Genomic DNA, 25,274 nt, shown 5'->3' with positions numbered 1-25,274 from the left:
ACACATGATAATTGAACGACATAGCACAACGGGCTTTGCAAAGGTTCTTAATGCAATTACTCTTTTCTCTAGTTAGCCCAAGTGACATACAGATCTAGAGAAAACCATAAAATATCTATACGCCATCCCTGCCTCAGTTTCCTCAGCACCCTAGAGAGTTCTTTGGGATTTGGTCATAGTCCTCTGTGGTGTCTGAGAGCCCTTTCCTGCATATGACTCGTCCTCAGATTATGGAATCTTTCTCTATCATGCAGCCAGCTTCCTTTTCTTGTCTCCCCAAAGGCCCAGTGAGACTTTTCTTCTATATCTTCCAATCCTCTTGGTTAGGTGACCCCCAGATAGATTATTCAAATATCAATGAGTCTTGATAGTCTGCTCACCCAACATGCAGGTGCCACTCCCCTGTCTCCATTGTATAAGAGGTATGAAGCAAGAACATAGTACAGATAAGCATATAGAGGTCATAATCTCAAACAGAATTCATAAATTGTACACAGAGAGGTGCCCAAAATTGTATCACCTTGAATTTCCTTTCACCTTTTTAATCTTTGCTCTTCATCTTTTTGTTTCTTTTAAAAAAAGAAGGATGGGGAGTAGTTCAGCAAGATACTTATATTTAAATGCATCGTTGAATTGGAGCCTATGCTATCATTGAAATGTCTGGGAACTGAATTACTAGAGCAGGTCAGTTTATGAATCATTGGAGACTCTCATGCAAGTATGCAAGCATGTATTATGTAAATATTTAAGAACTTTTTTTAAAATGTTGACCATATGCAAGTTTCGTGTCCGTAATCTGAGACTGATTTGGCTACTGCACATTGCACTAATGCTGTGTGCTGAAAGCTCTTTACAATGGTGATAGTCCCAAACATTCATAACTATGAGTCAGCCCCTTCTCGCTCCCCAAAAATAATACATTGTGGGTTATTCTTAATGGCTTTTGGTTGTTTGAGTATCTAGCATTCACATTTTCAAGATTTTCTCTGCACCCATGAGGGCTAGAAATACTTTAAAAATAAAAACTGAGATTCGCACATTCACATGACTCCAGGAGCTCAGCATTTAAGAAAAAACCCCACCAAACATCCTGAAGCTCTTGACAAAATAGCAGTGTTACCACACTGTCTCTGGAATTTTGTTAAATAAAGATTAATATGTGGGCTGGCTTCCAAGTTAAAGTGCTTTCTGGTGATATATGAAAGTACCTGGGTTTATTTCCAGATCTTACTACCAATTTCTTGTTCCTCAGGCCAAAAAAGACATTGCTGTAGAAACAGTCCATTCAATCCTGCAAAACAGAGGAAATATCTTACTTCACTCAGTTTCATCTGATGAAGTGGTGGTTTTGAAGGGCTTCAGAAGGAGTCCCATTAAATGCACTTCAACTAGAAGGTATCAGAGGGGTAGCCATGTTAGTCTGGATCTGTAAAAGCAACAAAGAATCCTGTGGCACCTTATAGACTAACAGACGTTTTGCAGCATGAGCTTTCGTGGGTGAATACCCACTTCTTTGGATGCAAGTGGTGGAAATTTCCAGGGGCAGGTTTATATATGCAAGCAAGAAGCAAGCTAGAGATAACGAGGTTAGTTCAATCAGGGAGGATGAGGCCCTGTTCTAGCAGTTGAGGTGTGAAAACCAAGGGAGGAGAAACTGGTTCTGTAATTGGCAAGCCATTCACAGTCTTTGTTTAATCCTGAGCTGATGGTGTCAAATTTGCAGATGAACTGGAGCTCAGCAGTTTCTCTTTGAAGTCTGGTCCTGAAGTTTTTTTGCTGCAGGATGGCCACCTTTGATCCCACACATTCACAGGCCTTGGGTGGCAGGCCAGTCCTCGCCCACAGACAACCTGCCAACCTGAAGCATATTCTCACCAGTGACTGCACACCGCACCATAGTAACTCTAGCTCAGGAACCAACCCATGCAACAAACCTTGATGCCAACTCTGCCCACATATCTACACCAGCAACACCATCACAGGACCTAACCAGATCAGCCACACCATCACCGGTTCATTCACCTGCACGTCCACCAATGTAATATATGCCATCATATGCCAGCAATGCCCCTCTGCTATGTACATCGGCCAAACTGGACAGTCTCTAAGGAAAAGGATAAATGGACACAAATCAGATATTAGGAATGGCAATATACAAAAACCTGTAGGAGAACACTTCAACCTCCCTGGCCACACAATAGCAGATCTTAAGGTGGCCACGAAAGCTCATGCTGCAAAACGTCTGTTAGTCTATAAGGTGCCACAGGATTCTTTGTTGCTTCAACTAGAAGGATAGTTATCAGAAGGAGGGGTTTCAAGTGAAGAGTGTAAATTCAGGAGAAGTGAGAAATCATAAGGGATCTGACAACAGTGCCAATAAAACGCCATCCAAAGGCAATCCTCATGGCAGACCTTGACTCAACATATTCTGTTCCATCTCTCCATGTGCTTGAAGAGAATACATGCGTATCCAGCTTTTTTCATTTGAAATCTACCTAAACTCAACTGTCCTGATTTTCGAAAAGAGGCCTGCAAAATATCATTTGGAGAAAAAAAGATGCCTTTGACTTTCAGGTACTGCAAATATTTCCTCAAATCACTCTTTCTCTTCTTCCACTTTTTTATTTTATTTTATTTTATTTTATCTTCGTATTCCTAATAGAAAAGCAAACTTACTTAGTTTAGTTTTGGGGATAGGGTGGAATTTGTTTGACCAAATTTTGATGGATTAATTATAATAAACTCTTGAGAAATAGTAGGAAAATATAATGAAAAGGCTTACACTGCTGTAACAGTGCAAAGTAGCTCTGTTTGATCTTAATTTTAAAAGCCATGTTATTAGTGTCCAAAATGTTGCCAATATTGTCTATACATAAAAGTCTAGTCATAAACTCTTTATGATGTATATAATTTCAATGGCTATAGTTTGGTAAGGAAATGTGCACACTAGCCTCAATTTTAATTTTTTATAGGTGCTGAAATTGCCATAGTATCACTTTATTTCAGCAACCTACTTGTATATGGAGGTGATCTGAACCTCTCCCTTCTGAGCTGATGATGACTGAAGTAATCTAGTGTGTCTCTGTCTGGCCGTATATTGATATAATATGCTATCTGTTGCATAATGCTTTCCACTTCCATAGCATCTTTCTTCAGAAGATATTAAAGCATCAAGCTTTTGCTAGTCACACACGCAGAGTGAGGGTGAAGGGAAGACAGACTGCGTAAGGAATAGGATTGTGTGATAAAATGATTTTATTGCCATAAATTTGAGATAGCTGAATTGCTCATGAGTGGTGAAATGATGAATAAGTTATGCAGATCATCCCAACTAAGTGGCAATAAAATCATTACATCAGACCACAACATCATATATTCTATACGTGTCACATCTTTTACAGGGGAAAAAACTGTTTGGAATGTGCAGTTATACAATTTCTTAGTTGTATTATATTTTGTGTCCCCCAAACTCTTAATCCTGCTTTCCATTAAACCATAAGTTCACCTGAACAAGCTTCTGAGGCAGAGGAACTTTGGAAGCCTCTTCAAATGATCTAAAATAGCTTCACCATATACAATGATGACACTGCTGTAAGATTTGGTATCAGAGAACAACATCAGGACTGGAAGAAGTGCTCTGTGTCCCAGGGGCAAGCTGGGGATCTTCCATCTTGTGTCAGAAGAATATCACTCTTCAAACCATTTACTGGTTCAGGACTGAATTTGACAGTGCTCCACTTGAGACCAGTATAACTTTTTCAGGCAGTGGGGAATTAAAGAAGGAAACACTTTTCTGGCTGGCTGTCCTAATTCATTTATTTCTCCTTTCTTTATAAAATGAGGGCAGTTGCTTTGAATCTCCTCAGAGGCTTGGAATGTTAGGAAATAATCATTGGAGACTGTAGCATCTTTAATTTATATTTTTTTCTTGGGAAGAAGCCTGTCGAGAAGCCTAATCAATCAGTGAATACAACAGTGATGCAATAATACTATGAAGGTGTATTTTATTTAGCACTAAACATCTTTTTGTGTCTGGACAGAATAGTAAGGTTTATTGGACTCATGGATCCATGCAATGATTCCTGTTAGGTCTGGAGCAGTTTTGGATGCTAATAGTATAGCAGATGACAAAAAAGCACTACTGTTCTTGAGCCTTATGGGAAGTAAACATGTGGATCATTGCATACAGTGACAGCAGTAAAAGTGACTGTTGAAAGGCAGCCCGTATAAATATATACAGGCTAAACAACAACAGCAAAAGGATATATCACTTGGATAAATCTGCAACTAGGTAGGTAGGAATCCCTTAAAATGGAATTGAATACAAGAACTGCCATTTTAGTTACCTTCAGGAAGAATTGTTAAGAGCCATTCTATAGACTAACTAACATTCTATAGATTGACTAACACAAACTGCAGTTTGTCTCTGGAGCAAGGGACTAGACTGGTGACTGCAGCAGGCCACTGAGGTGAGTGGCTGGACTATAGACTGCCACTTCCCCCGAAAGCGGGGAGACAACGAAGTGTGGCACAGCCGGAGGACTGTACCCAGAAGAGGCTGCCACAGTCCGTGGAGTGACATGGGTCTCAGAGTGGTGGAGACAGCAACAGAGGTGTAATGACAAGCGAGACACCACTGGAGGAGGTGCCCCTGCGGAAGGATGTGAGCTAATTCCAGAATGGCCAGCAGGAGGCGCAATGATGGTGAGTCTTGCACTGCTACACACAGGCATTGCTCTTTAGGTAGACTGTCTTGCTGGGGTCCTCACAGTATTGGCAGGGAATTGTTCAGCTTGGAAAAAAAACTGACTAGTGGGGAGAAACACACAGGTCTCTGCTCAAGGGAGGTGATGGTTGGGAGCTGAAAGCCTGTAGTGGGGCCCTTGCTGGACTGAGAGGGGGAACACAGGTGCAGTTGCCATACATTGTGATACAATACACAACAACTATAACTTGATATACACCTTTATATTACACCAGTATACACCTTTTATTATACACCAGTATATTACATTAGGGCAAAGTGCAGGGCAATGCAGTTTGTCATATGGCTGGCAGTACTACCTATGTGGTAAAAGTGTGTACACATCTATAGCTGTATATTTTAAAATATAATAAGTACTTTGCATCAGTCATCATGTAAAATCAATTACAATGTTCCCATTGAGCTAGCATCTTGAAACTAGTATTCTTCATGGGCTGCAGTATAAGGGGTAAAACCACCACCAAGTTGTAACTAGCTGGGCTCAGGGACCCCCAACTGGCTTTGTTGCAGCCTCCAACTCTCAGACGTGCCCAAGGTTTTAGCATACATTGTTTGGTATATTGTAGGCTTCTTAAACAAAAAAACAAAAAAACCCACAAGTGGTAATGGACTAATTTAGGGCGCGGGGTATGGTAAACCATTTTGATAGGTCACTTGTTAAATTTCTTCCAAAGAATCTTAGAGAGACAAGGTGGGTGAGGTAGTATCTTTTACTGGACCAACTTCTGTTTGTGAGAGAGACAAGCTGTTGAGCTATCCAGAGATCTTTTTCCTAAAGAATCTGGTAGCTATGGAGAAGGGGAAATACCCTGTAAGGAGATAAGCTACTGAAAGGAATGTGCATCTGTGCTCTACCAGGACATGTGTGGAGGAGTCAGGGTGCAGGAGATGGGATGCCAGCATTGCTGGGAATGAGCTATGGAACAGAAAGAAATGCTGCTAGGGAACAATGGGAGAGCAAAGGGAACATCCAAGTGAGAAAAATGAGACCACAGAAGAGAAACTGCTATAGAAGTGGCAGAACTATGGAAGTGGTGCTGGAAATGAACATTGGGAGAAGATGCTATTGAGTCAGCTCAGGGACAAAGATAATATAATGCTACTATATTTATGTTCCTCTTTCATTATGTTGCAGCACCATTTACAAATGTCTCAGCTTCAGTTTCCAGCTAGTCCAAGGTTACATTTTTGTCTTTCACATATTCTGTGTCGATTTTACAGAAATGTTAACGCAGAAAAGATTGATGTCAAATGTTCTCTTATAAAAGTGCAACAGAAATTTGAAACGAAACATTGTTGGGGAATATTCAAAAATTCTACAAAATAAAATGAAGATCTAAAGCTTATAATTATAGAATAGCATTTAAGAAACCTTAGTGTATCAGCCCTTAAATGCCTTTGGATTAACTCTCCAAGAATAAAAACGAAGGGTATAAAATAGTTAGGATTAAGGTATCATATTCACATTCACTGTACAAAGTACATAATAAAAACTTAGCCTTGCATATTTATATAGCTTTCACATAACTAGTTGATAGGCGTGTGTGCTCTGATGGATGTTTTATGAGCCTGACACCATGTTTATACTACACAGTTAAGTTGACATGAGGCAGCTTATGTTGGCCTAATTGTGGAGGTGTACACACTGCATTGCTTATGTCACCCTAAGTGGCCTCCAGGAGGTGTCTCACAATGCCCATTGTGACTGCCCTGGTCATCAGTTTGAACTCTGCTGCCCTACAGCAAGGTACACCCTCCCCCTTTAAAGCCTCGGGAATTTTTGAAATTCCTCTTCCTGTTTGCTTGGCGTGGAGAGCTCAGATAGCTTCTGTCCGGGCTGTCCGGGCTGGCTCCCCACAGCAAACAAACTCCTCCTTGAGTACACCAGAGCTGCTGGGTCTGCTGGGCGAGGAGGCTTTGCAGTCACAGCTCTTCTCCAGTCCCAGGAACTTTGATACTTATGGGCAGATTGCTTGTGGCATAGAGGAGAAAGGGCATGATTGGGACATGCAGCAGTGCCATGCCAAAATCAAGGAACTGGGGCAGGCATACCAGAAGGCAAGAGAGGCCAATCAGTCTAGTGTATCACCAAAGAAATGCTGCTTTACAAGGAGCTGAGTGCCATCCTTGGTGGTGACCCCACCCCCACTGACAAAAATCCCATGGATACTTCAGAGCTGCTGGAGACAGTGGCTAGTGGAGTGAACCCCCAGTATAACATGGTGGATGAGGAAGTGGAGTTGCAGGAGAATGGAGGACAGGCAACAGGGATGTGCAGTGGTGTGGCAAGCCTGACAGGAGAGGGGAGCTCTGGTAAATACTCAATATGCTGTGATACTGCATGGAGACATGAGAGATAGCTCTGCTTTTTTTTTTTAATCAGGGTGGAAGAGGGATTGAAATAGCCAACATAGGCACAGTTTGTATCTGCAGCTACGCAGAGTGGGGCCCTGCGGAAAAGTTCAGTGATGCACATTGGGATGACCTGGGAATCCTCCACAGAGATCTCTAGGAAATTTTCCTGGAGTTACTCTGCAATCCTCTGCCAAAAGTTTCTTGGGAGGATTGCATTGTTTCTTCCCCCACTATAGGAAACTTTACCGCATCAATCAGCAATTGCTTCTGCAGGCAACAAAGCAGCACATAGGCGATAAGCATACGGACCTGGTCTGCAGCCACATGTAGGCAGGAGCTGCACCCTTGCATCGTTGGTTACCCTCAGGAGCAAGATATCAGGTGCTATCATTCCCAATCTGTGGAAAACGGTGGCAGTATTCAGAATAGTGGCCCTAAGCACTTGTAGTGATTCCCGAGTGAAATCCCCCACCCTTAGTCCCATCTTGCCTCTTCCTCTTTGGGCTGAACTCACCACGGCTGGGGCTCTTGCTGTGCTGTGTACTGCCAAGGGGAAGAGAGAAAGTGGTGTTTCTAACTTGCTTGAATCAAGGCTATGAGTATATTCAAGAGTGCCTGTGTCTATTGTTTCTTTAGCTTCTGCAGATGTGCCCTTGATGGTCTCCTCCTGCACACCAGCTGAGTGGCACCATCAGATAACACAACAAAACAAGAGAAGTAAAGAAAACATGTCCTGGGAGGAGTTGCAATGATAGCCTGTCTGCTCGCAATCTGCAATCAATGAAAAACTGCGTATGGATAGCCAGGAGATGAAACAGGCAGGGGCAGATGGTACAGCTGCTACAGGACTAGACAGACATGCTGAGGTCCCTGATTGAACTGCAGACGGAACACATCTGTGTTTGCTGCCCCCTGCAACCCACAAAGAATTGCCTTCCTTGCCCTGCCCACACACATTCCACATATGTTCCTGGGCTATCTCAGTACCCAACGCACTCCATCCCGAGGGACATGTGTCACAATGACAGGTGGACATACACCCAACTATGAGAACCCCATCTGAAAATGTGCTCTTCATTTTCATGTGCCTTGCAGAACATAGAAATGTTTGTATTGCTGTTGAAAAATATGTACTTGTAGAAATATAAGGAATCTTTATTTGTCTCCTACAAATGGTGGTTGGTGCTGAAATTCATACAGCGTGGCAATCAGTGCATTTGCACTGTAAAATTTATGCACACACAGCAATCATTACAAGGTTCATACTACAGTACAACACAACAATGCCTGGCTAAAAGCATTATAGACAGACACATTAATGGGGCTCATTATCAAAATGCTCCTTCAAAGCCTTTGAATAGTGCTCCCCTTTGAGCTCCTATAACAGCCCTAGTATCTGGCTGCTCAAAATCAGCAGCCAGCTGATGCACCTCAACCATACACCCCTGCAGAAACCTCTCCCCCTTAGCTTCACAAATGTTATGCAGAACACAGCTGGCCATGGTCATGGGAACATTTTCCTGACTGAGGTCTAACCTGCCAAAAAGGCAGCACTAGCGACCCTTTAATCAGCCAAAAGCATATTTGATAGTCATTCTGCACCTAATGAGCCTGTTGTTGAAGAGCTCCTTACTGCAATCAAGGTTTCTGAGGTAAGGCTTCATGATCCATGGGAACAAGGGGTAGGCTGGGTCTCCAAGGATCACTATTGGTATTTCCACATCCCCAACCAGAATCTTCTGGTCTGGAAAGTCCTTGCTTGCAGCTTCTGTACAGGCCAATGTTTCTGAAGATGCATATGTCATTCACCTTACGTGACCACCCCGCGTTGATGTCAGTGAAACAATCCCAATGATCCATGAGAACTTGAAAAACCATAGAAAAGTAGCCCTTTCTGTTGATGCACTCCACTGCAAGATGGTTTGGGACCAAAATGGGGATATGCATGCCATCTAACACCACACTGCAGTTCAAGAATCCCATTGCCACAAAACCATCCATATTTCCCAAACATTGTCCAGAATCACAGTCCCTCATAGCATGAGGCGATTAAGGCCCTGCACACTTGCATCACTACAACCCCCGATGATGGAGTTCCAACTCCAAACTGATTCACGACTGATTGATAGCAGTCCAGAGTTGCCAGCTTCCACATAGCAATTGCCACTTGCTTCTCCATCATAAGGGCAACTCTCATTTAGTTCTTGCACCAGAGGGTAGAGGCAAGCTCCTCACACAGTTCTAGGAAGGTGTCTTTGCACATCCAAAAGTTCTGCAGCCACTGCTAGTCATCCCAGTCATGGGATGCAATCCAACACTCAGTGCTTGTTTTCTGTGCCCAGAACCAATTGTCTACTGCAGTGGTCCCAAACCTTTTAGTCTGGCGAGTGTCAGACGAAGGACCATGATGGCGGTGGAGCATCCGCCAAAATGCCGCCGAATTTCGGTGGCATTTCGGTGGCGACGCCTCTCGATGATGTCACTTGTTGGCAGCAAGCGGCGTCATCGAGAGGCATCACCGCCAAAATTCTGCAGAAATTCGGGTCGACACCTCTTGATGACACTGCTTGTCAGTAGCAAGCGGCGTCATCGAGAGGCATCGCCGCCGAAATGCCACAGAAATTCGGCAGCATTTCGGCGGATGCTCCACCGCTGGCCAGGATGCGGGCACATTTAGATGCCCCCGCAGGCGCCATGGCGCCCACGGGCACCGCGTTGGGGACCCCTGGTCTACTGTGCACAGCTGCTCCATAAATGCCAAAAGCAATCTTGAATTGTTTCTTTCCATGGCACACAGCAGGGAAGTCACCATGGAGTCATTATTAGATTTGCATCTCATGAAATACTGCAGGATCAGCTGCATTTGTTCATAATGCTCATCACAATACTGCAGAGCAGTACAGGATACATACAGTCCACAGGGGCTGTTGAAAAGCAGGGTGAAACATAGTCAGAAGCTCATGGAATGATGGGATGGAGAAAACTGCATCATGGGACACTGATCCTTCCCCCATGATGCACTGCAAACCCTTCCCAGAACACCCACTGGTAGTTGGTGGCAAGTTGCACAATGGGATAGCTACCCACGGTGCACTGCTCTCTGTCAATGCAAGAGCACCAACTATGGACTTGCTCTGTTATCACAAGGAGTATTGTGTGGATGTGCAAAATCAGTTTAATTACAGCAGTGAATGATCATCGATATAACTTAAGTTGACTTAACTTGATAGTGTAGACATGGCCTTAGTTAAAGTGTCTTGTTGCCAGTTATGGACAACCTGTTTGTGAGCTGTTCATGAACAAACTCTAATGTCGAAAAAATCATCTAAAATATTTTTGAATGAACACTTCACCATGTATGTGCATAATCCAGTGCTAAATGCATGTTATGTGTCCCCTCTCTGTGCTTACTGTACTCACCATTCATTACATTTGTGTGATAAGTCATATGGTGTTGTTTCCATTCCCTGGTTAGATAAATATAACTATAATAAATGGGGGAGTAGAGTATGATCAAGTCACTGGAGAAGCAAGATTAGTAAACTTCTATAACATTTCATAACTTTTCCGTTTTAGGCCACTTCAGTCTACTCTTGCTTGAGACATCAGTGCATCACACTGTTTTGTAATGGGACCTGCTTTTCTATACCAGGAACTTCCTCTCATCTTGATGAGATCTAGTCAATGATTTTCATAGAATCCACAAACCTAAACCAGTGTAAAGGGAAATAGACACCTGAAACAAATACCATTATTAAGGCTGAACAATGGTTTATCTTTTTCTAGCTTCTTAATTCATTCAGTACTCATATTTGGTTATTGTTAACAGCCAGATTGACCTTTTTAAAGTGGGTAAATTGGTTTAATTTTCCTCTTTGAGTTGGGTCTATATAATGCTGGCTATGAAATGTAGAGTTGCCTAAAGAATTAGAAATTCTCCCCCTACAATGGAAGAGGTATATAACAGTGACAAAGATGTATAGTAAACAGCAGGCTCAGGAAGTACACTCGGCTCCGTGTAGAGTAAGTTTTATGCTGCCTGTGTGACCATGATAGAATCTAATCTAACAAGTGTAGACCTCAACAAGGTATGGTACCACTTCTAACTCTAGGTGAAGCCACAGCTGAATCCAAACAATGAAACATCCAGAATTCATACTGTGATGGTATGTCAAGTCATTGTAGAAGAACAAATGGAGACAATAGAAACAGGTTCCTCACCATGAAAGTGTCGCTGTGATACTACAGGATTATGGTCTTGTATCTTTGTCCATTTAGTTCCCAGGCTGTATGTTCATGGCTATCACTTCATGGTTAATTAATAAAGATACAACTAATGTAAATGAGATCAAGATCTGGTCCTAAGTCTATCTGTGTCTATATTCTTGCATGGCTTCCATCTGGTCCCAATTTTCTCCCAATATCAGCTTGGGTGCATCCAGCCCTCAGGAAAATTCCATCTTTAATTGTGATGGATGACACAGCTCCACCATAAATGGCATGACTTCCAATAAGCAAAAATATTATTAAAAATCTTTTTTGGGATTACCTACTTTTCAAAAGCATGCCCTAAAATAACTGATCCTAATATGTAGTGCTCCATATTAAAATGTGGTTTGAAAAACTGAGATTTTAATATATATACACTGCATCGTACACTGCTAGCCTGTACACATGAACTTCCTTTATGATTGGTCTATTTAGTAAATCTTGAATCTCTCTTACTTAATTTAAATGTTTAGATGAATATGTAAAAGACCTGTCAAGGTAATTTAATGTTCTTCTAAAATACAAACTGAATCAGGTGTCTGAGAATTCAAAAAACTAACCAGTTAATGTCAATGCAGGTTAATTTTATTTCTTCACATTTCTTTATGTGTGATTTTTATTTGAAGCATGACCTCTTAGTAATGCTTCCTCCATAGTGGGCACTATATTTGCTGTGATTGAAGGGCTGTAACTTTGGTGATATTAGGACAAATTAATCCCAAGTATGTATGAACTTGGTCCATTAATTTTTTGTTGGCTAGCAACTCTTGCAGAACAGAAGCTATGGACTGATTAGTCCCAGGGATAATTTGCATATTAACTACTGAGTATTTGGGATTAGTGTCTGTGGGTCAGTCAAGTGAAAATAAATAGAAAATTCACCTTTAGTTCCTAGACCTGTACTTTCTTCTGCCAAGATCCTAAGCGAAAGACAGCTTCATATCTTCTTATCTATTTTTTCTGTAATCACACAAGTCAGAATCCAGCAGAAAGTTATCCCGAATTTCTGAAGTATATGTAGCCTGTCTCCCCTTGAAGTAATTTATCAATATTAAAGTACTTCCTTACAGTAAGGAAACCCATTAAACTTTCAAACTCTGATTCTTTATACTGCGACTGTTTTTGTGGCTTTGCAAATCAGCTGTCAAATAGACGGATCTGACCTCTCTCCAGAATAGGGGTATTCTCAGGTGATTAGAGCCTGCATCTGCTGGTGTAGGGGGTGTAGCTGGGATAAGGGAGCATGGCCAAATATGCCTTTGTCTGGATGATCCCTAGCACCTGAAATGGTCCCCTATGAGACACTAGCATCTGGTACAGATCAGAGCAGACTTCAAGCTGCTTCAATTTATGCTGAGGATTGCCCCAGCATTTGGTAGCCCCAGTAGAGGGTAGCTGGCTTAAAGTTCCTTTTACACATACAAATGCCCAAAAGACTTGCACTGAGCGCTCTTCAGTCAGTCTGGAAAATCTTGCTCTTTTACTTTTTCCTTATTACTAATAAATAGTTTTCAGGCAAATAATAATGACACTTCCTCTTGCTGTAATGTACTTTTGCATAATTCTGATAAAATTATTTTTAATCCCTGCAGCAACAACAGCTGTTTTGTGATCTCCAGAGTCTGCATGTCTTTGAAGAATACAACCATAGTTCAGAAATTGTCTCTGCAGTGATTCACAGTAGAGGTATTGTACTTCCCATGGAGTTTGCATTAGTGTGCATGTCATTATATTTTTATCTGCATTGAAATGCAGCCAGGAATAGCCAGGAAGCCAATGAGTCCAGAAAGTTGGCATAATCATGTGCATTTCTGACTGAGAAGTAGAGCAGGTTGAGAGGGCGTGACTAGCAGTTTGACAAATATGAAAATGGAAACTTTATAATGACATCCACTATTGATGTCTGCCTTAGCCCATGGAAGTGAAGTCTGTCTTTTCCACAGAGGAACCCTTTTTCTTTTTTTGCCTTTGTAAAGAAGAAGCTTTGTAAAACGTAACAATTACTACATTACCCAGAAAGGTTACTAGTTCCTGTTAGGGCAGCAAAGACCACCTGCTGTTTGAAGAAATGGTTAGATTATTGAGGCTTGTTCTCAGTGGAAAAAAAAGAGTTTTCTGTGATCTTATAGAAGTTTTCAGAAATGGCTTGATGAAATTGGCAGAAATATTTTTAGTGGTTTTTTTGGGTGGGGGGTACTTTTGTAAGAAAGGAGTTCAGAAGTTAGGAGACATAAAAATCGGGGAACAAGCAGGGAATTCCAGTAGCATATCACACAAAGGATAATATGTTTAAGGAGTGCATCACCAGGGAAGAAAATTGAAACAAAGAAGAAATGCATTCACAAGATCCCTTATTCTTTCAGCTGGAGGGAATGAACTGTATTTCAGGATGAAAAAGCGTAAAGGTAGAGATTGAGGTAAACCAAAGCGAGGAAACCATTTTGGGTTGTTTTTTCTCTTCCTAAAACTTCTGTAAAGTAGAATTCTCTAAATGTTGCAATAAAACTTTTGCTCTAGAGTGCTGCTGAATTGTTAACTTCTTATGAAGAAAAAAAGACACCTTTTCTTCAGCTTCCTGGACTTTGCATGGGTTCTACCTTAGACTAGTTTTGTTTCTTAATGAAGTGTACAAGAAGGAAATGTTTCAAGTATCTGTTCTTTGCTTTACAATAAAAGAAGTAAGTGCATTGTAGAGCACAAAGACATAAAACGACAGATTTAAATACTGTGACATGAAATATGACAGGAATCTGTTCACTGGTAAAATCACAATTACACAATGCCAAAAAGGAAAAACCAGTATAAAGGATGATTATCCACAGTTATGATCCAGGCATTATCAAATGAAGAATAGAATTTGGAAGGTCAAAACTTCTGGCCATAAATAAGCTTAAATATTTCAGGGTAGCTGGAGACCATTTAAATGGATAATGAAGACTAGACTTGAGAGCTCATATGATTCATTTGTTATTATTCTTAATTTAAAAAATGAGAGCGCCTCCATAGGTCAAAAGGGATGAAACAGTTGGCGCAGAACTGGAAATCTCATAATAAATCTTAGTATCATTCACTGGATTGGTGGGTTATAACTTGGTAGATTAGTCACTGGCCCATCACTGTTGGGAACATGGTCTCAAGATGCGCTTGAGATAAAAAAAATAACAACTCAGTCAAGTAACAAGCTGCAGGAGACTGAGCGTGTTAATATTTATTTTCTGTACTGAAGAGTTGTATTTGAGATGTTTATCCACTACAAGAGCAGTTTTATTTTAATTCTGTTTCTCATTGCTTGTTACTCTTATTCCATGACTTTTTTGAACATGCATCTCTTCATTTTCATGCTCTCAATCCTCTGAGCGCCTTTCATTTGGATATAATCTCTTTTTCTGCTATATTTTCCTGGTGATTGTAGCAATCAAGAACACAGGCATTCACTAAAAGACACTAGCTGACCCCCAGCAGCAGTAGTGCTTGAATTAGGGGTGCTTGCTTGAAGTGCTAATAACAAACACCAAATACATGGTTTCCATCATTAGCACCCCCACTATAAAAATTGTTCCAGCACCCATGCCAGTAGAGGCACTTCAGCTAAGCTGTGGTACTGAAGTTTGGTATAGCAGGAACAGCTGGCCATGTTCTCACACATGAGCTGTCACAACACGTTGATTGTGATGGTGTATACAAACCCAACACTAGGTCTAAAGCCATTAAAAGGCAATACTGACCCCAGATAGCCCTGAGCCTCTTGGCCAGCTGAGTCTGTTATGACTGGAGGAGTGGATTAAAAAGGAACTCAGAAGCCCAGGCAAAGGGTGGTGGACAGGCTGCAGGCGTCTTTCTCTGGCAAGCCAGACAGAAGGTTGAGTGTGAGAGGAGACCACAGAGCAGGTAAGGCCCCAAGGTAGAGCCTTCTCTAGCCACATCCCCTTTGAGAACCTGAAGGGTCTAGGAAGTAGCCCAGGAAAGCAAACTTTGAGGATGACTCTGCAGATGGGATCTGATGGAGAGAAAGGGCCTGGGTGGAGGGCAGAGGCCCAGGTGTGGGTGGAAAGCAAAAGATTTTCAGCTTAAGATCAGGAACAGGCACCTCTACTGCCCTGACAGAAGCAAGGGGCTGAAAGTCAGGTGCACTAACCACTAAGCCGCCCAGCCTTCCGAGCCCCCCATCACACAGATAAAATGGCATATCTCAGAACAGGGGTTGGCAACCTTTCAGAAGTGGTGTGCCGAGTCTTCATTTATTCACTCTAATTTAAGGTTTCACGTGCCGGTAATACATTTTAACCTTTTTAGAAGGTCTCTTTCTATAAGTCTATAATATATAACCAAACTATTGTTGTATGTAAAGTAAATAAGGTTTTTAAAATATTTAGTGTGATCCTTGCCCTTGCTTTTCCTTGCTGAGTTTTCCAATGTCTGGCATGGATTTGGACACTTTAAGCTGTACACAAGCTTCTGAGTGATCAGTTGTTAACCAGTTCCAAGAGAGACAGAGGACAGATTGCATGTGTGAAAATACCTTTTCACACAGGTGTGTGGATCCAAATGCTGAAAGCACTGCAAATGCAATTTTCTTCAAATGGTTAAAGTTCACTGGCAGGGACATCCAGCAGGTCAGAATAGAGGCCCTATGATATCTCTCGGTAGCTTTAAGTGCACTCCGCAGATCTCCAGACTTTGATGCCCACAATTCTGAGCTTTTTAACTGAATGAGTTGCATTTTGAAATCTTCAACACCCATCCACTGAAATACAGACAAATCCAAGTCGCTTTCGTTGAACTTTTCAGGTTTAATTAGAAAATCAAGCATTGGGCCAAATCGCTGGAAATCTTGAAATCTGTCAGAAAATTCTGATTCCAATTCTTCCATGTACATTTTAATCTCAACGTCAAACACAGTGCGCTGTTCCACATGGTGTGATAGTGATGTAAGCAGCAAATCAGGACTTAAAAATATCCCAGCACAGTGGCTCTGGAAGAATTTTTAAGGTGGGGGTGCTGAGCTGCGCCCCCTCTTGACCCTGACTGCACCCCTCACTGCCGCAGGCTGGGGCCAGTGGGCTGCAGCTGGGGGCAGCTGCAGAGCCCCGGGCTGGCATTTGGGACCCCAGGCCAGCAGCAGAGCCCCCCAGACCAGTGGCCAGGACCCGGGCAGTGTGAGTGCCACTGAAAATCAGCTCGCATGCCATCTTTGACACGCGTGCCATAGGTTGCCCAGAAGATACATTTTTATTCACATGGGCCCTCTAGGATTCTTGGTAACAAAGGGTTTAAATACTTTTCTGTCCATGGCCACAGTGATGCAGCATTTTGTGTCTCACCCTGTCCTCATGGATATAAGTCATGGTATTTTATTTTAGTCCAATACAGTTTTTATTCCTCTCCCTCACTCATGTATTGACCTAGCCATAGGAACTGAGATACTGTCTCCCTGTGTTACAATACAGGAAGTTGGTATTTTCACCAGCTAGACTGGAGAGGTTCCTCTGTCCTGACCTAAGTTTGTGATACCCCCAAGACAGTGCAGCCACAGATTTTACAGCCTACAAATAGCATTTCCTCTAACTTCCTTTGCAATACTTTACATTTCTGTACTTCCGTAACTTGTACTTGGTATGTTATTATAAAGGACTGTCTACACTTTTGTACTGTGTCTTCTTAGAGACTGGTGTTGACTACAGGAATTTTGCCCAGTTCTGGACAATGCTGAATGGACTCTGCTGTCGTTGTCAATGTTAACTCATGTAAGCAAGGATGGAATACCAGGTGGTGTTGCAAGATGCTCTTTTCTTATTACTTGGCATGATTAGTGCCCTGACTGTAAGTGCTTTCAGTGAAGTTGCTTTTTCATAAGGCTAGGCGCATGCTATGTTTTCTTAAATAAATGAATCCTTCAGATATTGTGGATGTTATTAATTATGATGGTTCTAGCAGTAAGGTAACACGAAACCTATGCTCCATCTTGTTGATGCTGGTGAGAGAGAGTTTAAAACCTGTTTAATTCTTTGAAACAATCTCCTTACAGGCACTGAGCTGTACACTGTGCCCTTTTAATTGGCAGGTGCTTGTATTCAGGAAATAAATCATTGGCCTACATGCTACTATCAGTATTTCTAGCACTTTTAAAAAACTGTTATGGTCCTCCATAGTTTGCTTTTCCTCCTTTGATATCTGAGTGATGATGGCAGGAGCAGTGAGATGGAACCAACCCAAGAAACTTTGCAGAGACATAAGCAAAGCTGTACTACTATATCCTTGGCATGCTTTTGGAATCCTGTTGCTATAAAGATAGCTGTGCGAGCTGTTGTGGGAAAGAGAACGAGTATATTAAAGCTCAAATTCTCCATATTCTATGTTGGTCTCAGGATCCACCTGAAGATGATTGGAGCACTGCACTCATTGGAAAAGCCAAGAGAATTCTTGGCACATTATGTAGAGATACATCTAAAGCCTTTGTCCAAACCCTACCTGCCCTGTCTGATTTAAGGATGAGGACCGGAACATCATAAAAGAAAAGCTTGATGACCTTGTTAACTGGAGTAATAGAAATAGGATGAAATTTTATAGTGCAAAGTGCAAGGTCATGCATTTAGGGACTAACAACAATAATTTTTGCTATAAGCCGGGGACATATCAGTTGGAAATGACAAAGAAGTAGAGAGACCTGGGTGAACTGCTTGGTCACAGGATGTCTATGAGCCTATGCAGCAATGAAAAAAGGCTAATGCAGTCCAAGGATGCATCAGGCAAGGTATTTCAAGTAGAGACAGGGAAGTGTTAGTACCATTATACAAGACAGTGGTGAGACCTTATCTGGAATACGGTGTGCAATTCTGGTCAAGAACATACACTCAAGCTGGTTTAGCCCCAGCAAAGAAACTAGTTCTTAAAAATATAATGTTCATACAAGAGTCATATAACTTATACAAAAACTTGTCAATTACAAGTTCATGGTGGAGATATAGTGAGTTGCCCTACTGTACCTGTCTATATCTCACTAGAGCAGTGGTTTTTAAACCAGGGCCACCACTTGTACAGGGAAAGCCCCTGGCGGGCCGGGCCAGTTTGTTTACCTGCCGCGTCCACAGGTTTGGCAGATCGCGGCTCCCAGTGCCTGCAGTTCACCACTCCAGGCCAATGGGAGCTGCAGGAAGTGGCACGGGCCGAGGGACGTACTGGCCGCCACTTTCTGAAGCCCCTATTGGTCTGAGACAGCGACCCACAGCCACTGGGAGCCGTGATCGGCTGAACCTGTGGATGCAGCAGGTAAACAAACCGGCCCGGCCTGGCCTGCCAGGGTTTTTCCCTGAACAAGCAGAGGGTCTAGTTTGAGAACCACTGTGCTAGAGCATCCTTGTCACTCTAAGTTACAGTAGGACTTTGTGAAGGTGGTTTGTATCCATGAGACTTTTGACTGTAATTGCTTCCTGGTAAACATGATGTACAGCTGATTGGGTCCTACTTCTTGATCAGTTTGGCAACTGTCCCCTTTTCAAGTGAACCAGCACTAGGTTGAGGTTCATATCTTTCAATATGAAAAATGCATTTATAAATTAGAATTATTATGCATTGCCACACCTTAGAGAACCATGCTATGGAAATCAGTCACAGTATATGACAGTAGGTGCAGTACCCAGTGGGGCAAAGTTCAAACCCAGTTTACTTCCCTAAGCTTCCGTATAAGCACCACTAGCAGCTGTGTGCTTTAAATCATTGTCTGAATAGAGAAGAAAACAGAACATTATTAGTGACCTTAAACATGTTCCTGATATAAAAAACACTGCATTACAGAATACATTTCCTCTAACCTTGCCAATCTTGGAAACATCCAAGGGCAGATTTCTCTTATGCTTTTAATTACATACATGAATATCCAAAATTCACAATAGACTCAGAGAAACAATTGATCATCCTCAAACAAATATTCAGTTAGTGGAGCTCCCTGTTAAAATTTCTTTTTCCAGAAACACTCACTGCTCATCAACAAATCCTTGCACTGGCTGTCTGAGCTGTGGTTCAGCCTTGGCCCTGACCCTGATGCCTTCAACCTGACACATTTTCTGTTCCTATTAGTTTATCCATATTTATGACTCATTATTGCATTTGTAACTAGTACACTTGTCCTTTATACATTCATAATCTATCTATTTGCTGCTGTTCACACACTGATACATTTCTGACATTTCATGCCACAAGTAGCAATGATGCATGGAATGGTATGTGCTCCCCTCCTGGTCCAGAGAGACCCCATCATATATTTCTCAGTTGATGAGCTGACAAAACTAGAAAGCTGTTGGTATATGATTCCTTCTATGATTGTGCTCAAAGGGGCTTTTTCTACTTATTTTAGCCTTTCCAAAATGATCTCGGGTACAAAGAAAAGTCCAAGGCTGACAGTTTTGAAAGTTGCAAATGATAGAAGAATTAATCAGCTAATTAACATCACCACACAGATGAATATACAATTTAACATACTGTTTCCATCAATGGGAGTGATTAATACTTATAATTACCCTCCCTTAGCCTTTTGAACATAGCTCATGAGATATCATTTCACTTTCTCTAGGGCTCCTTCATCTTTAAGTGGTACTCCTTTTGCTCTTCAAAATTACTGTTTCATGCATTTTCATCATCATATTAGAAGATACTTGTCCATAGTAGAATAAACCAGAGAAAAAAAATTCAAGTTAGGTATTTACAGATATCTGTGGATACCTAATATCTGTGGATACCTCACTTATTTACATCAGCATCATGTGTCACATCCTGATGTCCTTTCTCAGGTAAGTTCTTTGAAATGAGGGTGAGCTTGCCTTAGTAAAGATTCTGTGAGAATTTCCCCCCAGATTTGCCCACACCAATACAGTTACTTGCATGCATATGTGTCACTTAGCTTCTTATTTGCATGTACATGTGCAGTATTTAGTGTGCATTCTTTTCTGTGTGGAAACATCTGCACCCACCTAACTTTGAAAATGTGCCTTGAAAATCTGTTTCAATGTTAAGAACCTGTCACAGGCTGTCCCTTTAAGGGGAATCTCACTCAGCCTTACCTGTGACTTAGCAGTAGACTTCAGCTGATTCTGATTTGGTGGCTTAATTGCCAATTCCAACCCAGCTGTGAAAGGGTTGGGGCAGACTACAGAGAGAGAGAGAGAGAGAGAGGGAGGGGAGAACTCAGTCAGAGGGAGAAAACCCAGGAGAGAGGAAGTAAAGAATTATCCCTCTCTGAGATGGGCCTGATGAAGATAGGCCGAAGAGGCCACAGGGTAGAGCTAGTCCCTGGAAGAGGGGCAAGGCCCAGAGAGGCAGCTTTGTGGGTCAGCATTCCAGGAAAGTAACATGGAGCTTGTTTGAGCTAGGAGAAGCCTGAGAGCCCTGGAAACCAGAGAAGAGGCTGAATAGTACCCAGAGGCTTCTGCAAAACAGAACCAGGGGCCTAGAAGTAGGAAGTGGGTCAGGGAAAAGGAGCAGGCCTAGCTCTTAACACAGGTATGATAAATGAAGGGGGGTGGGAGGGTAGCTCCCTTTTATGGACACCCAGCCAGCCAGTAGCTATAAAATCCCTCTTAATAGATGCTTTCTAATTTCTCTACCTGTAAAGGGTTAAAAAGTATCACTGCTATGCAAGGAAGTGAATGGGCATCTGGCCAAAAGAGCCAATGGGAAGGCTAGAACTTTTTAAAATTGAGAAAAGACTCCCCTTTTCTCTGTCTGTTGTTGTTCTCCCAGAGAGAGGTGGACAGGGCAGCAACTATGCTGTAAGAAGCTTGGGCCAGGTATGAAAAAATTATCAGTATGATACCTAGAAACTACTCATTTAAAACTCCAGATATGTAAGTAGATCAGGAAATGTCTAGGAAGACGTGATTAGGTTTATCTCTTTTATTTCTTTATGGCTTATGGATTCCTCTGTGCTAACCCCAATGGTTTTGTTTTGCTTGTAACCTTTAAGCTGGACCTCAAGAAAGCTATTCTTGGTGCTTAATCCTTCAAATTGCTCTTTTAAAATCTAGCAATAGCCTGAGTTCCCAGATGTATTTTCTTTATTTTTTTTATTAATAAAATTTACCTTTTTTAAGACCAGAATTGGATTTTTGTGTCTTAAGAGGTTTGTGCACATGTGGTTTAATTAGCTGGTGGCAACAGCTGATTTCCTTTTTTATTTTCTTTCTCTGCTCTTCCCTGGAGGGGTGGTGAAAGGGCTTGAGGGTGCCCCACAGGAAGGAATTCCCAAGTGCACCTTCCTGGGCTCTCAAAGGGGTTGTGCACTTGGGTGGTGGCAGCATCTACCAATCCAAGGTCAGAGAAAAACTGTAACCTTGGGAGTTTAATACAAGCCTGGAGCGGCCAGTATTAATTTTAGGATCCTTGTGGGCCCCCACCTTCTGCACTCGAAGTGCCGGAGTGGGGAATCAGCCTTGACAACAGGGTTCCCTTAGAAGCCACAGAGACTGCTGAGCTGAGGCTCGGGCTGAGGATTGAGCCCAGAAGACAGGTTGAGGAGTAGTCTAAGAGAAGTGAAAGGATCTCTTGCTTGGACTTTTAGTTGGACTTTTGTTACTCTGGAAGGGGACTGAACTTAAAACATGACCTACCATGAATGCTGAGCCACAGAATTCATGAACAGAAACAGGCCTGTCAAGACCAAAGTGATGGGCATTGAAAAACCAAAGGGGGTACTAGAGGCAAATACTCATGCAGTGCTATTATCTCATGCCAGTGTGTTATGCGGGTGAGTGCAACTGTTTACAGGGCCATATAGTCTTGGTAATCCTATGTGTGCTACTGATAAACTGAAGGGGGCACCATGATCCCTAAGAGTTCCTTTATGCTTACTGGCAAAGGACACACCCATTGTTGGCTAAATATTCTGACAGCAGTATCTTGTGAATACTTGTGACACTCTGGTCATGAATATTGTTGTGTATAAAAAAGTACGTCTGTATGCTGGAAATATGTTCTTAAAATGTTTTGAAGACAGCTGATAAACAAGCCTGCCCTAGACAAATGAATATCAATTTGCACATTGCTTGATTACAAGCAAAGGGCAATGAAAGTATATTTACATCTAAGGTAAACAAACCGAGGAAGCCAATTGAAAAAAAGGAAACTGACCAGAGGATGAGGAAGGCAGCTTGGCATCTGCACACCAGTGGGGAAGAAGAAATCTGTCTGGAGTATACACTTCAAAGGAATACATTTCAAAGGTTTATAGGACCACAAAAAGAAAGGGACAGAATCCCTTCAGTATCCATCACTTAGGTGACAAAGTGGTCAGCACCCTCTGATTTTGTGAACTGTGGATCCTTCTGCCTAAGGGGCTGGAGATGCTTACAGCTTGATGTAAGTTAGAAAGCTGCTTAGGTAAAGATTGTAGCTCACTAAAGTTAAGTTTTAGATACTAGAAACTCTTATTTTTGTTTTGTTTATAACCATATCTGTCTCTTTCTCTCGCTTACTATCATTTATATCTCTGTTCTCTATTATACTTATTCTTAGTTTTAGTATAAGCCTCCTCACTGCTATGTATTAAGGTAAAAAGTGTGTACTCAGCTGGGCTAATATGGAGGGGTCTCCTAGGGGTTTAAGTAGACTTTCTCTTGTGGGTGGAGACCTCTTCCTCTCTCCTAGCAAAGTCCAGCTCCAAGATGGAGTTTTGGAGTTCCATGGGCAAGTCTCATGTCCATGCATGACTGGGTTTCTTACCAGCCAAACCACATTCCTGGGAAGGTTCCGATGTGGATTGGCATCTCCAAGTTCATTGTTGTCTTAAGTAGTTCTTGATTGGGCATTTAATTTGCACAAGCCTTTCTCAATAGAAATCAAGCAAGTATACAGCCGATATTCCTAACTTCAAGTACAAAAATGATACATGCATACAATCAGGAGGAATGTATTCAGTAGATCATAACCTTTACATAGATATGTTACATGGCATAAGTAGCATAAAGCATATTCTAGTTATATCATATATACATTCATAAGCATATTCCATAAAGCCTTATGGGGGGCACCGTCACACCCAGAACTCAGGCTCCAGCTTAAGCCTGAATGTCTACACAGTGGTTTTTAGCCCCACAACCCCAAGTGAGCTGACCTGGGCCAGCTGCAGCCATGCCGTGGGGCTTTTATCCCAGTGTAGATACCCACAGTAGCTTACAGTTCTGAGCTCCCTAAGGAGAGTGGCTCAGGCTCTTGTGAACTTCATTGTATATACTGTCCCATAATAAGCCCTGATTCTGCAGCATTTTGGTGAATGTGCTTATCTTTAAGTATAAAGCAGTTCTGCTGGTTTCAATAGGACTAGTCATATGATTAGTTAAACACATGTTTACAGAATCAAGGTAATCTTTTGGCAGTGCTTGCTGTAGCAATGCAGCATTTCATGATATGTTGCATATTTATCATTGAAGCAAGACCACAAACTTGCATCTTGGTAGTGGCTTGCTTTCTAACATCCTGATTCAGCAAGTTTAGCCATGTGCTTAACTTTAAGGACTGCAACAGAACAATTCGTGGGGTTAAAGCTAGGCACATGCTTGCCCTTTGCTGCTTGGGGGCTTAATCTAGCATATCTCTAGCAAAATATATGACATGCCTTTAACTTTATTGAATGCCTTTTGTAAATATTGCTAAAAGATTTAATCTGTTTATACTCAAAGTCATAAACAATTTAAAACTATAAAGTTTGAACTCTGTTAACTTGCTCCAGTTAAAATAGCCTGAAACAATTACATAAAACAAGGTATATTTGTAACTAATATAATCAAATTATATTTGGATTGCTTTCTAAATTAAAATTGTGCAAAAGTACACCTGTTCATGTGAAAAAGGCAACATATCTATTTACAGGATTTGCTATTGTTAAACATCGAATGGTGTGCATATCAGAGATGACAATGGGTGCATGCACATCATTTAGAGTTAAAAATGGGGAGGAGAAGACTTTTAATTTCAAAGCATGAAAAACAGGTTAATTAGATATCATAAGAGACTTGCACCTCAGGAGAGACCTATGAGAATGAGTGCCCTAGGTCCCGTGCTCTGAAAGTAAACACACTCTGACTCAATCAAACCTTTGTGGAACATGAACTCCAAAACTGAGGATTTTTAGTTGAGAACGCCCTGCCAACAGTCCTAGATGTGCAAATCCAGGGACAGCTCAGTCTGAACACAACTGTCACACCAGCATGAGGGAAGCAGCAGCCTATTAGCCAAGATCCGAATCAGGTGGGACTTCAGGATTGATTGTCAGTAGTTTGATTGCACCCAGGATCCTTAAATGAAAATTCCCCAAAGGGTGTTAGAAATCCATATGATGGAGTGTTGGATTTTGTAATAGATTTGATTAGACTGATAGAGATTTACAATCCACACTGATTTACAGATTCCTGCTGATCAGACATTGGGGGAGACTTGCCAGTATTATATTGTAGAATATACTCTACTCATGAAATCTAGCTTTTAATAAGCTAGATTCAGATAGGAATATGTTAATAACTTGTGGTTATGGCTAAAACCTCCCACTTTTGCTAACACGAATACATGTTATCATACTCTTAGAGAAGGGTATTAACTGTGCATAGATTTTTAAGCCCAGAAGGAACTATTGTGATAGTTGGTCCTCCTGTGTAAGGCTGTAGACTTTACTTGGTGATTTGTGAATCTGACCCCACAACCTGTAGTGGAGCTAGAGCATTTCTCTTAGAATGATGTCCAGTCTTGATTTAAGGACACCAAAGAATGTAGAATTAAACATTGGGACAATTTACTAAAGGATGTGATTAATTGAGCTCACTGTTAAAAAATTGCATTTTATTTCCAGTTTGAACTTAGCTGCTTTCAACTTCCAACCACTGGATATTGTTATGCCTTTGCTAGC

The sequence above is a fragment of the Mauremys reevesii genome, linkage group 2, assembly GCF_016161935.1.
Source record: "Mauremys reevesii isolate NIE-2019 linkage group 2, ASM1616193v1, whole genome shotgun sequence".
In the NCBI taxonomy this organism is placed as follows: Eukaryota; Metazoa; Chordata; order Testudines; family Geoemydidae; genus Mauremys; species Mauremys reevesii.
This window is presented reverse-complemented; position numbering follows the sequence as displayed.